The 10,983-nt window shown below is 46.0% G+C and overlaps 1 long non-coding RNA gene across 1 annotated transcript; it reads left to right on the plus strand.

Annotated features, from left to right (window-relative positions):
• Positions 1–5,429: 5,429 nt before the first annotated feature.
• On the plus strand, positions 5,430–9,951 carry LOC132662457 (uncharacterized). Its single transcript, XR_009602590.3, has 2 exons — positions 5,430–5,516; positions 8,521–9,951. It is a non-coding gene; the product is annotated as an uncharacterized LOC132662457 (long non-coding RNA).
• The last annotated feature ends 1,032 nt before the right edge of the window (positions 9,952–10,983 follow it).

Consider the following 10,983-nt stretch of genomic DNA (forward strand, 5'->3'; position numbering starts at 1 on the left):
CAAAGACTTGAAGGAGGTGAGGGATGAGGAAGGTAGGTATCTGGAGGGAGAATATTCCAAACAAAGGGAACAATTACAGCAAAAGTTGTAAGACAGAAACACATCAATCTGGTTTGAGAAAGAGCAAGGAGGTCAGTGTACGTGGAGCAGAGCAAGGAAAGAGTAGTGGGAGATGAGGGCCAAGGGTTGAGGGAACAAGATCACGTAGAACCTTATGGGTATTGCCAGGGCTTTGGCTTTTAGTCTGAGTGAAATGGGAGCCTTGAAGAGTTTTGAGCAGAAGAGACCTAACTTGCATTTTTAAAAGGATTCCTCTAGTGGCTGTGCTGAGGACGGATGGGCTAGGGAGATGGGATGGGGCAAGGGTAGAAGCAAGGGGACTTGTACAAAGGCTTTGGCAGGAATCCGGGTGGAAGACAACTGTGGTTGGGTTCACAGTGCTAACAGTGGAGGAACTAAGTAGTAGTCAGCTTTTTGATATAGTATTTGAAAGTAGAGCCAATAGTATCTCATGACAGATTGGATGTGGGAGTGGAGAGGAAAGACAAAGAGAAGATTCAGAGACAGTGTCAAGGTTTTGCCCTAAACTAAGTGAATGATGGAGTTGCCATACGCTGAGATGGGAAAGGCTGTATGTAAAGCAAGTTTGTGGGAGGAGATCATGAGTTAAGTTTTGGATAAGTTATGTTTGAGAGCTCAGTTGGATATCCAAGTGATGAGATCAAGCAGACTGATAGATGTAAGAGTTTGGAGTTTGTTTGTGAGATCTTGGCTGAAGATAGAAAGTTGATAGTCATCTGCATATAAATGGTATTTAAAGCAAGACTGAAATGCAAACATTGATGTCTCTGACATATAGGATTGTTTGTCCTTCCCTCTGAGCAGACTCATTTTCCTCGTGCACATGAAACATTTCCACCCTGTTTCTGAAGGATGAGTCTCATCCTGCTATGTCCCCATGAAGACTAAGAGGTAGCATTGACTTTGCTGACTTAAAATCTCAAGCTCATGGGATTTATCACCCTACTCTGATCTTGACATCAGACGCCACTGCATTATTCGCCAGCCCCTTCTCCCGGGTGGCATCTCTGAAAAGCAGGGCAGAATTTCTATACTGCTCTTATCTCTAGGTCATACCAGTAGATGCCATACCAGTTTTATCTGGTTATCGTTCTCCCTCTTCCTCCATTTTCAGTTTGTTGGTAGATTGGTGTCAGATCTGGAAGCTCTTGGTAGGGACTTCAAGACATTATATGCATGGGGAGTATTGGATGGTGTTTTTAAGTCAGAAAGTAATAGAGTTTTTAAGGTCAGTCTTGTAGATTATGCTCTCAGGGGCGAGAGGCAAGGACAGCTGCTGAAGACACCATTTCCACTATAGCCCCTCAACACAGGGATTTGGCTGTGTCCTAGAGTGAAGTGTTCCCTACTTTTGTCAGCTAACTGTTCTCTGCCCATCCCATCTCTGGACACACAACACAACAGTCAGAGCGGGTGTGGCACGTGAAAGAGATGGAATTAGGGGGTCAGGGCATGATAAAGAAGCTCATGTCTGAGCTCCATGGCCTGCATGACTCTGGTGTCCCCTCCTCTGGATTCTCACTTCCTTCTTCCCTCAGGCCGGGTTCTCCCTGTCTCCTCTTCCCTCTCCCCAGGCAGAGAGGGGGCCAATTCAGGGCCCTATGACTCAGGCACAGGGTGGGGGAGGATGTTTTGGATGCCGCTCTGCTGACGCTGGTGCCCTCTGTTCTTACATCCTCCTTAATTTACTGCCTGAGGAGGGGGCCAGGGCTCTGGAGAGAGGATTAGATGGTCCACACTGATCTGAGGCAACAGCTGCTGGGCTGGCGGCCGAGGAGCGAGGAGTGAACAGGAGGTGGGGGAGGCTCATGCCTCCACCAGGGCCGGAAGGGAACTAGGCAAGCATCTGGATGTGGCCCCTAGGTGAAGTTTGCTCTGGGGGAAGCCACCCTTGGTCTGAGCGGTAGGGCTGCAAGGCTTGGTCAACAAATGAAGTCAAATACAGGAGTCACACAGGAAAGCCTGGAGGCCATCTGGTCAACCATCTTGCCAGCTTCCTAGAGAAAACTAGAAAGTGTTTTGTTTAGCTTTCTGTAACCTAGGGAGGGGAAGACCAGCTCTGGGGCCTGGGGCCTAAAGGACCATCTTGTCAAGCCCTAAGGAGCCACACAGTTGTGCAAGAGTCTCCCTAAAGTTGAGGCTGCCCCACATCAGTTGGAGCAACCCCTTACATCATTATAGCACTCTCTTTTCTCACTCATGCATTCACTTCCTCCTTCTAAAGCAGAGGAAAACCAAATAGTCACATCCCCATTTGGCAGATGGGGAAACTGAGACCCACAGAAGGCCAGTGCCTTGTCCCAGATAACACTTGGGGTCAGTGGTGTGACCAGTGCTTATAACTAAATCACTCTGGCTCTTGAATACCAGGGCACACATGTTAACATTTAGCACTGGAGGTCAGCTTCTCTCCTTCCTTCTAGTTCGTAATTCCAGGTGATAGACTTGGCTAATGGAAAATAGCCCAGGCATAGGAGCCATAAACCCAGACTCTCTGAATTAATTGATGTCTCCTTTTGGGGACCTGGTTTTCCCCTCTGTATAATGGACAAGATCTTGAATAGCACTCTGACTATCCCTAAAAGCCTGACAGTATCATCTTAGTGAAAGGACAGGAAAGGCCTTCAGGATCATAAAAAAAAAAAGTTGGAGTGAACATGTGAGCTCTGGATTCGAAATATCTGGGATTAAATATAATCTCTATCACTTACCATTATTTCTAGTAAGTTTCCTCCCCTCTCTGAATTCAGTTACCTCATCTTCTGTAGATAAGAGACAATAACACCTACCAAAAAGAGCTGTTAATGAGGATTCAAAGAGACAATGCATTCTAAAAGCCAAGCATTGTTCTTGGTGCATAGTAAAAGCTAAATAAATTATAGAAAGAGCAATGGTAGTAGTAGCTGTTGGGTATTACTTTTTCCTTGCTGATACATGTAGCCACTGAGATTAGGCCAAGAGATCCTGTTCTAGTGGATTGTTGAGGGCAGTGGTTCTCACCCCTGACCAGTCAGTCAGGATACCTGCATTGGGGACTGATGCTTAACAAGGTTCCTAGGTGACCTTTAGGATCACCCGAGGTTGGTAATCACTATCTTAGGGGACCTGCTTTCATGGCCGGATAATTGACATATCAGTTGTTTGTAGGTAAACAGGTGCTCAGCCATTTAATAGTTTAAACACTCCCCTCTTGGCACTTTCACTACTAATTAACTCCTAACTAGCCCTTCCTTCTCTGGGTCATGAGCAGGAATTCCCCACTGGGGGTTCCCAATTAATGAGGTTTAGCCAGTGTGGGGGCCTCTGGGAAGCAGGCAGGACTAATTATGCTCTACCCCCCACCCCTGAGCCCCCTGGCCAAATCCTCTCCCTGTCCTTCATCAATCTTGTCCTAGCCTCCAGCTGGCTTGCATTAGCTCTGGTTTTCCAGCCCCCATGGCTGCGACTGTAGCTGAGAGGTTGAGCCAGTCCAGGCTGGATGGATCTGTCACCCGATCCTGGGTCTGTGCCGCAGCCAGTCCTGGAATCTGGGGCAATGTGATCCTGCCCTGCGGGAGCTCCTAGCCAGGCCAGGGACACCATGGCGGGGCTCAGAAAATCCCAGCTATCCAGGGACCTCTGCTTAAGCCCCTAAGGATCACAACCACTGATTCTCAGATCACCTCCTGTCTCGGCCCCTCACCTTAAAGAACAGGAAATGGGTCCAGAGAGGCGAGGCATCTGCCCTGGGTCACACAGCCTTTTCGCTGCAAAACCTGCACTAGAGCTCTGATCTTTCTACTCCTAGCCCAGGCTCTTTCCCCAACTCCTTCTGGAGAAGTTCCATAGACTAGAGAAGTTCTACAGACTAGTCTGGGTGATAGGCCTGATATGAGGGGTCCTACCTAATCCCAGACTCCCAAGGCAGAGGATATCAGGAGAAGGAAGTTTTTGAACTAAAGCACATGAGCCTTTTAACCCAGATAAAATAAGACAAATTTTAGGTCATTTGAAGTTAGAAATTTGAGGAGTAGCAGGAGTGAAAGTTAGGGAATAATTGAAATAAGGGCAATAAATAAGTTTTAAACATTTATTTATTTACTTATTTATTTATTTAGAGAGAGGGATACAGAGCAATCAAGAGAGGAGCAGAGACAGGGGGAGGCAGAAACCCAAGCAGGCTCCACGTTGTTAATGCAGAGCCTGATGCAGGACTGGAACTCATGAACCGTGAGATCATGACCTGAGCCAAAATCAAGAGTCAGATGCTTAACTGACTGAGACACCCAGGCGCCCCTTAAAATATCTTTTACGACATAGCACCACTTCTTAACACAACTGAGGACAGATGGTTGGACTTGACACACAGGGACATTCACCTCTGGAATTTGCTTATTATAATGTCCACCTAAAGGTATTGCTACACTCAAAGATATGGAAATTCAGACTATGAAACAGAAAAATTTGTAGAGGAAAGCTTGCATTGTTATCTTCAGTGTTTGAGGGAAAGGTCAAGATGATTCATCAAGGATAGATCTTTCTCATATTATCCCGTTTTTTAAATACCTGGGTTTTACATATCTCACTCAGACCTGCTTCTCCTGTACTTCTTAAATGGTTTGAACCAAATATTTAGGACAATAAGTGGTTCTGTTAAGGGTCTGATGGTGAAGACAGCAGAGGTTACATGACTATCTGCTGTTGGCCTTCAAAGTGTCAGGATGTCAGGCAGCTTTTGTCTAGAGAAGGTCAAATGGCCACCTTCTCGCAGAGACAGACTGGAACTCAGAGTCTGGAGCTGAGGAAAAATGTGCCAGCCCTTTAGTAAGAGTTGACATATGCTGAAAAGGGCCTTGCACACCACTGCTTTATAGAGTAAGTATTTTTATTCCTATTGAACACAGAGGAAACTGAGGCTAAGAGCAGCCAGGTGGCACACCTAAGGTTAGTAACTTACATAGTGGCAGAGCCAGGATTTGAACCCAAACTTGAGAGATTCAGTTTTCTCCAATGCCTTTTGGGTATAAGTGTGGAATACTACATCCTTCGTTTTGGGTGAGGTAAACTGCTTCACATTTCTTGCTCCTGAATTTATTTCCTTGTTGCTCTCCCTCAGAGTTCATAAAATTGTTCAGGAAGGTTGCAGTCAGCATGTGTAACCTGTGGTGTCTGCACCACAAGCCCCCTGGACCACCTCTGCTTTCAGCCACAGCCGGAGCGGACGGTCCTAGGTGAGGTCACACTCATTCTCAAGGTCCTGCCTCAAGCAGAGCCAGTCTCTCTGAACTCTCATTCAGGGTCCCCCACCCCCACCCCCACCCCTTCCATGCCCAGGGAGCTTGATCAGAGCTTGCAAGGGCTGCCCGGAAGCACAGAGGAGTGAACTTCCCCAGAAACAATTTTCAAACGGTGAGGGAGGGAGACAATGAGGAAAGGCTCCAGCTATCATCCGTGAGGTGGGTATTTCTGGGAGGCGCCCGTACACTCCTCAGAGGTTCCAGCAAAACCGAGCCCCCTGTAGCCGTAGATCTCAAGGAAACATGCACTCATCTTGGCTTTTCCCCTGGGTCACTCTTCCTACCCCACACGTCTGCCTCCTGGAGTCACCTTCTGAGTAGACCACCTCCATTAAATTCTTGCCTGAGCCTCTGCCTTCAGGGTGACCCAAAGCAAGACAGTGTGCCTGTGCCGGGAATTGCTGTGTGAATTGCAAGTAGCACCTCCAGTGTGTGTGTGTGTGTGTGTGCACACGCGTGTGTGTGTGTGTGGTGGGGTGGGTGGAATAGGGTGGCAGAGTAGTAAACAGGGACGCGGGGACACAGCAGCCAGGACCTCCTTTCCTTCCCTGGAGATTCTCTCCATTTAAAATTCCTGGAGCTCCTGAAGTCTCTGCCCAAAAGAGAGGCATCACATGACTTACAGGACCCTGCAGAGACATGTGATCGCTTGATCACATGGGTGGGGTCAACACTCAACGGGGTGTTTCTGAATGGGGCTGTCCCTGTCTCTAGGTAGGGCTACCCCTCAGCCCTTGGCGATGGCTTTCCCACGCTGTCACCAGTGGGGCTGTCTCAGGTAGGTCACTACCTGACCGGGATTTCAAAGCAGCAAGTTTCATGAGTCACAGAGTGCGGGGCTTATATGGGTGGGATGTGGGGGCTGTTTTACCTGGTAATATCTTTGCAGCTGATATGCAGCCACATCCTAAGCCTCTGTATAAAAACAAAGGGGGAGAACTTAACCAGCTGGAAAAATCAATTTAAATGCTTACAGGGAAACAGTAAGGCCTGACACTGCCGCCTCATTTTCACGAGGTGAGTCACTAAAACGGTTGACCTCATGGCTAATCTATTAGCAAAGGCGCGCTGGCAGTTACTGTTGGCGCGAGAAGGGCCTGTGACCAGTTTCCTGGAGCCCTGGCGCCAGTCGGAGGCCAGAGTAGCCGTCTGCCGTTAGGAAGTCAGCCTACTTCTCCAAGGAGCAAGCTCCCAGCTCAGAGGCGCGGGTCTAGCGGAGACTCCTTGATTGGCCAGTTTCATGGGCTAATCCCCTTTTCACGGTTACTGATTGGCCTGTTCCACTACCCACGCCTCACAATATGCAGCTCTCATTGGCCAAGTTCACTGTGCCCTCCAAAGATCTTGCTCTCTAATTGGTAAATCCTGCCAGCCAGTCTGCAGAAGAGTCTGCTCTCACAGGCCTCCCTTAAATATGCCTGCTTTGTGACTCTGCCGCCTAGGGTGAGGAACAAAGGCTTGGGGTTGGGTGAGATCTAGATTTGACTCTCAGCCCAGTCCCTTACTAGCTTTATAACTGTGGTCAAGGTATTTAACTTCTGCATGCCCCAATATTAATAATTGAGAGCACTAGAGTTAGATGGCTTCTTGTTTGCTAGCTGTGTGATTTCGAACGGATTACTTAACTTCTCTGAGCCTCACTTTCCTCAGCTCTGAAACAGGCATAGTAGTAGTACATACCCCCAAAGACTTGTTGAGAGGATTAAATGAGATAATGAATGTAAAATATGTGGCACGTATGTTCTCAATAAATATTAGCTATTTCTGTTGTGTGTTTGGGGAGGGGGGGGGAGTGGGAGGGGGGGAGGAATTTGCAGAACAGTAAAGACCCAGCCTTGTCTTCCGGTGGCTAAGGATTTAGTCCAAAGATCAGCCAGTGTGCAGGCCTAGGTAATGGTCGGTGATATTATGCATGCAGTTCTTATCTTTCTGGGTGTGGGCAACCCCAGTGTCTGGTCCTCCCTGGGCCTGTCCCTCAAGAGATGTAGGCAGAGATTTCAGGTGTGAGTTAGAGAGACCCAGGAGGGGCAGGAGAATGAAGAATGTTGCATTAAGGCCAGTGACTCTGAGAGACCTGTGTGAGTCAGTGGTGGCCAAAGTATCGATTGTGGCTCTTAACTATGCTAAAGCATTTAAAAATGAGCATAAAAGCATTAGGAAATAAAGACATGCATAGTATAGGATTCAAATATTGGATAAAGGATCTGGATTCAAGCACACGACTACAATATCATGAAGCGCAACAATTATGACAGAAGAAGTAAGATCTAAGGTGTGTTATAGTGCATTTTTGTGCAACTGCATTACTACAATTCTGAGGTTCCCCGATAACACTCAACAGGCATTCTTCTAGTCTTTACTGGGTTAAAAAGTTATAAGAGCAAGATACATTGTACTCATAAAAATTAAAACATCCATGAGTTAGGGGCACCTGGATGGCTTGGTTAGTAGGTTAAGGGTCCAATTCTTGATACTGGCTCAGGTCATGATCTCATGGTTTCATGAGCTCTAGCCCCATGTTGGGCTCTGCACTGACTCTGCGGAGCCTGCTTGGGATTCTCTCTCTCTCTCTCTCTCTCTCTCTGTCCCTCCCCAGCTTGCAGTCTCTCTGTCTCTCTCAAAGTAAATAAACTTAAAGAAATTATTTTTTAAAAATCTGTGAGTTAAAGGGCACCAGAAATTGCTGTATTGGTCAAATTCAGCTTTTGGAATTCATACTCTGTCAAAGAATATTTCACCTGCATTTATTACTCTAATTTTAGGATTAAGCTATACTATGCCTGGATTGCTTTCATATGCAAAGATTATGTATATACGTATATATGTATATATATACACACACATATATACACGTGTATATATATGTATGTATATATATATGTGTATATATATATATATATATACATATATATATATCTGGTCAGTATGTTGGAAAGCCCTATGAAAACTGGTCATTGCCTGCCATTTACCAGAAGAATCTGGAAGTTTGTGTCAACACTGGCAAGGAAAAACAGCTGTCAGTGCTTGCTACCTTTGAGACTTAGCTGCTTGTTAGCTGAAAGTATATAGAAATCTTTGTGAGAATCATGTGTGTCAGGGATCAAAAAAATGTTTTATACCTGCTGATGTATTTTTCTAAGTGGTTTGGGTTTGTGCCTTACAGCATTTTTGCCATCAACCTTTGGGCTGTGGAGCTGGAGTGGAAAAGGAGGAGGAGATGATGTAACAGAAGCCAGATCAGACAGGAAAGGGAAACAAGAGTTGCTAGGAACCCATGAGGTAAGATCAGCGTGCTGCCTCAGCCCAGGGATACAGGGGGGTATACATACCCCCTGTACGATAAGAAGAAAGATACTCCAAAGGAAACACTCACCCCCAGCAGGTTTAAGAAAATGCTGCAAGCCGTCAAGCTATTGTTGCCTGTTCTCCCAGCCCCACCTTCATGCTGCAAGATGTGTCCAGACTGGTAGCTTGAAGCAGTCTTTGCGTGTTACGCAAGAGATCCAGAAGCATCTGCACCACTGCGGTAAACAGAGAAAGTGCCTGAGAATTGAGAATTGGCAGGCCTGCCCAAAGGTCGCTCTGCACTGGAGGTACAGGGACCCCGCCCCATTGTATGGAGGTGTGACGAGAGGCTGCACGTTGGCAGCTCAAAGCTGAAGGTCCAGGTGGTAGTTGTACCAAGTCTCTGGGGGCAGTGGCTGGAGCAAGAGCCCAGCAGCAGGGTGACAGGGCCAGAACACTGCAAGATATCCAGCCACAGATCCCTCAACAAGGATGTGGAAGGACAGAGACTCCTGTCCAAAGGCGTTGAGCTCCCTTTTCCCACGGAGGAGCAAAAGCCATATGGCTCAGACCAGAGGTCCCTCTCCAATTCTGTGCCCCTGTAGCACTCAGGAAGCAGAGAGGGAGGGGTGCACAGAGAGCCCCTGGAAGGGCTGAGAAGCTATTGCAGAGTGAGCTTACTCACAGAGAATGAGAGGCGATTTTAACCAGAAAAGCTGGAGTATAATTTCCCCCCACCTTCGTTTCATTTGGAGACTTTGAAACAAGATAAAAAACATATTCAGGGAACAATAAAGAAAAACCTTATTTCCTTGCACATCTGAATTGTAATGCATAAATTGTAATCCAGTTACAAAAGTATACAGTGGCCAGTGGCATTGTCCTAAAAGGCTGTGTGAAACCAACTGCTTTAAATCACATTTCCTGCGTTGTAAAACTCTCTTGGTTGAAAGAATAATCGTTTAAACATTTTTGTGTCATCTGCTCCAGAGCGTATGATGGTTCTCTGATCTGCAGATTCTTTACGGGAAAGGATTATAGTTCACCATTTTTCATCCTGTAATTGATACACTAACTGCCTATCGAGACCCAAGATTTCAGAGGCAAAATACAGCTACTGGCTTTGTCTGTATGTCTTACTCAAAAAAAAAAAAAAGAAAAAAAAATTAAATAAAAAATAAAAACGGGTGAAAAATCCAGTGTGGCAGACACACTAAAAGTGTAAAAGCAATTCTCAAGTGACCTTTCAGAAGCATTATCAATGCTGCTTTATGTAAAATCATTAAATGCCAAACTGGCCAAAAATTAAGACTGCATTTGCTGGGATGCTTACTGTGACGTATCACATCTTAAGTGCCTGCTTTTCTGTAGTGTGTGCTTCAGTTTGAGCAATTTCTATCACTTCTGACCTTGGCAAAAATGAATTTAAGCCCCTTTAAGTAACTAGGGGAGGCAGAGCCTTTTCTAACTGTAGCATGGCTTATCAATGAGACTCAAATAGCTGGACCCCCACCCAGGCATTATAGACTCGGCATACCTTTTGTAATTTCTTCATAACAACAGAAATTTTTTTAAATGTTTATTAATTTATTTTGAGAGAGAGAGAGAGCGAGAGAGCAGGGGAGGGGCAGAGAGAGAGGGAGAGAGAGAAAATCCCAAGCAGGGATCCCAAGCACTGAGAGTGCAGAGCCCAGTGCGGGGCTTGAATTTAGAAACCATGAGATCATGCCCTAAGCTGAAGCCGAGAGTCGGACACTTAACTGACTGAGCCACCCAGGTGCCCCTAATATTTTTTTTGTTATATTGTCAAGAATTGTTTAACATATTCAGGGTTTTTTTTTTTTATTTTTTAATGTTTATTTTATTTTTGAGAGAGAGAGAGAGAGACAGAGTGTGAGCAGGAGAGGAGCGGAGAGAGAGGGAAACATGGAATCCAAAGCAGGCTCCGGTCTCTGAGCTGTCAGCACAGAGCCCGATGCGGGGTTTGAACCCACGAACTGTGAGATCATGACCCAAGCCGAAGTTGGACGCTTAACTGACTGAGCCACCTAGGCGCTCCAACATCTTCAGGTTTTTTTCAATGAGGTTTACTTTTGCTTTAACCAATAAAACAATAAAATTATTGATTATTGATCATTATTAAAATTATTGATTATGTGCCTAAAAATTACAATAAGCCTTTTTTTTTATTATGCTCAGTGCTGGAAGGAGTTAGATTTCACACTGCAGTCTATTTTTCCTGCCAGAAGGTCTTGTTATTCCCAAAATATCTGCCTAGAATGCCTACCCTTGTAGTCTGTGGGCTAAGGCACCTCCTTTATGAAATGTGCTCACCTGAGCG

This window comes from Panthera onca, chromosome D1 (genome assembly GCF_046562875.1).
Source record: "Panthera onca isolate mPanOnc1 chromosome D1, mPanOnc1 haplotype 2, whole genome shotgun sequence".
Lineage (NCBI taxonomy): Eukaryota > Metazoa > Chordata > Mammalia > Carnivora > Felidae > Panthera > Panthera onca.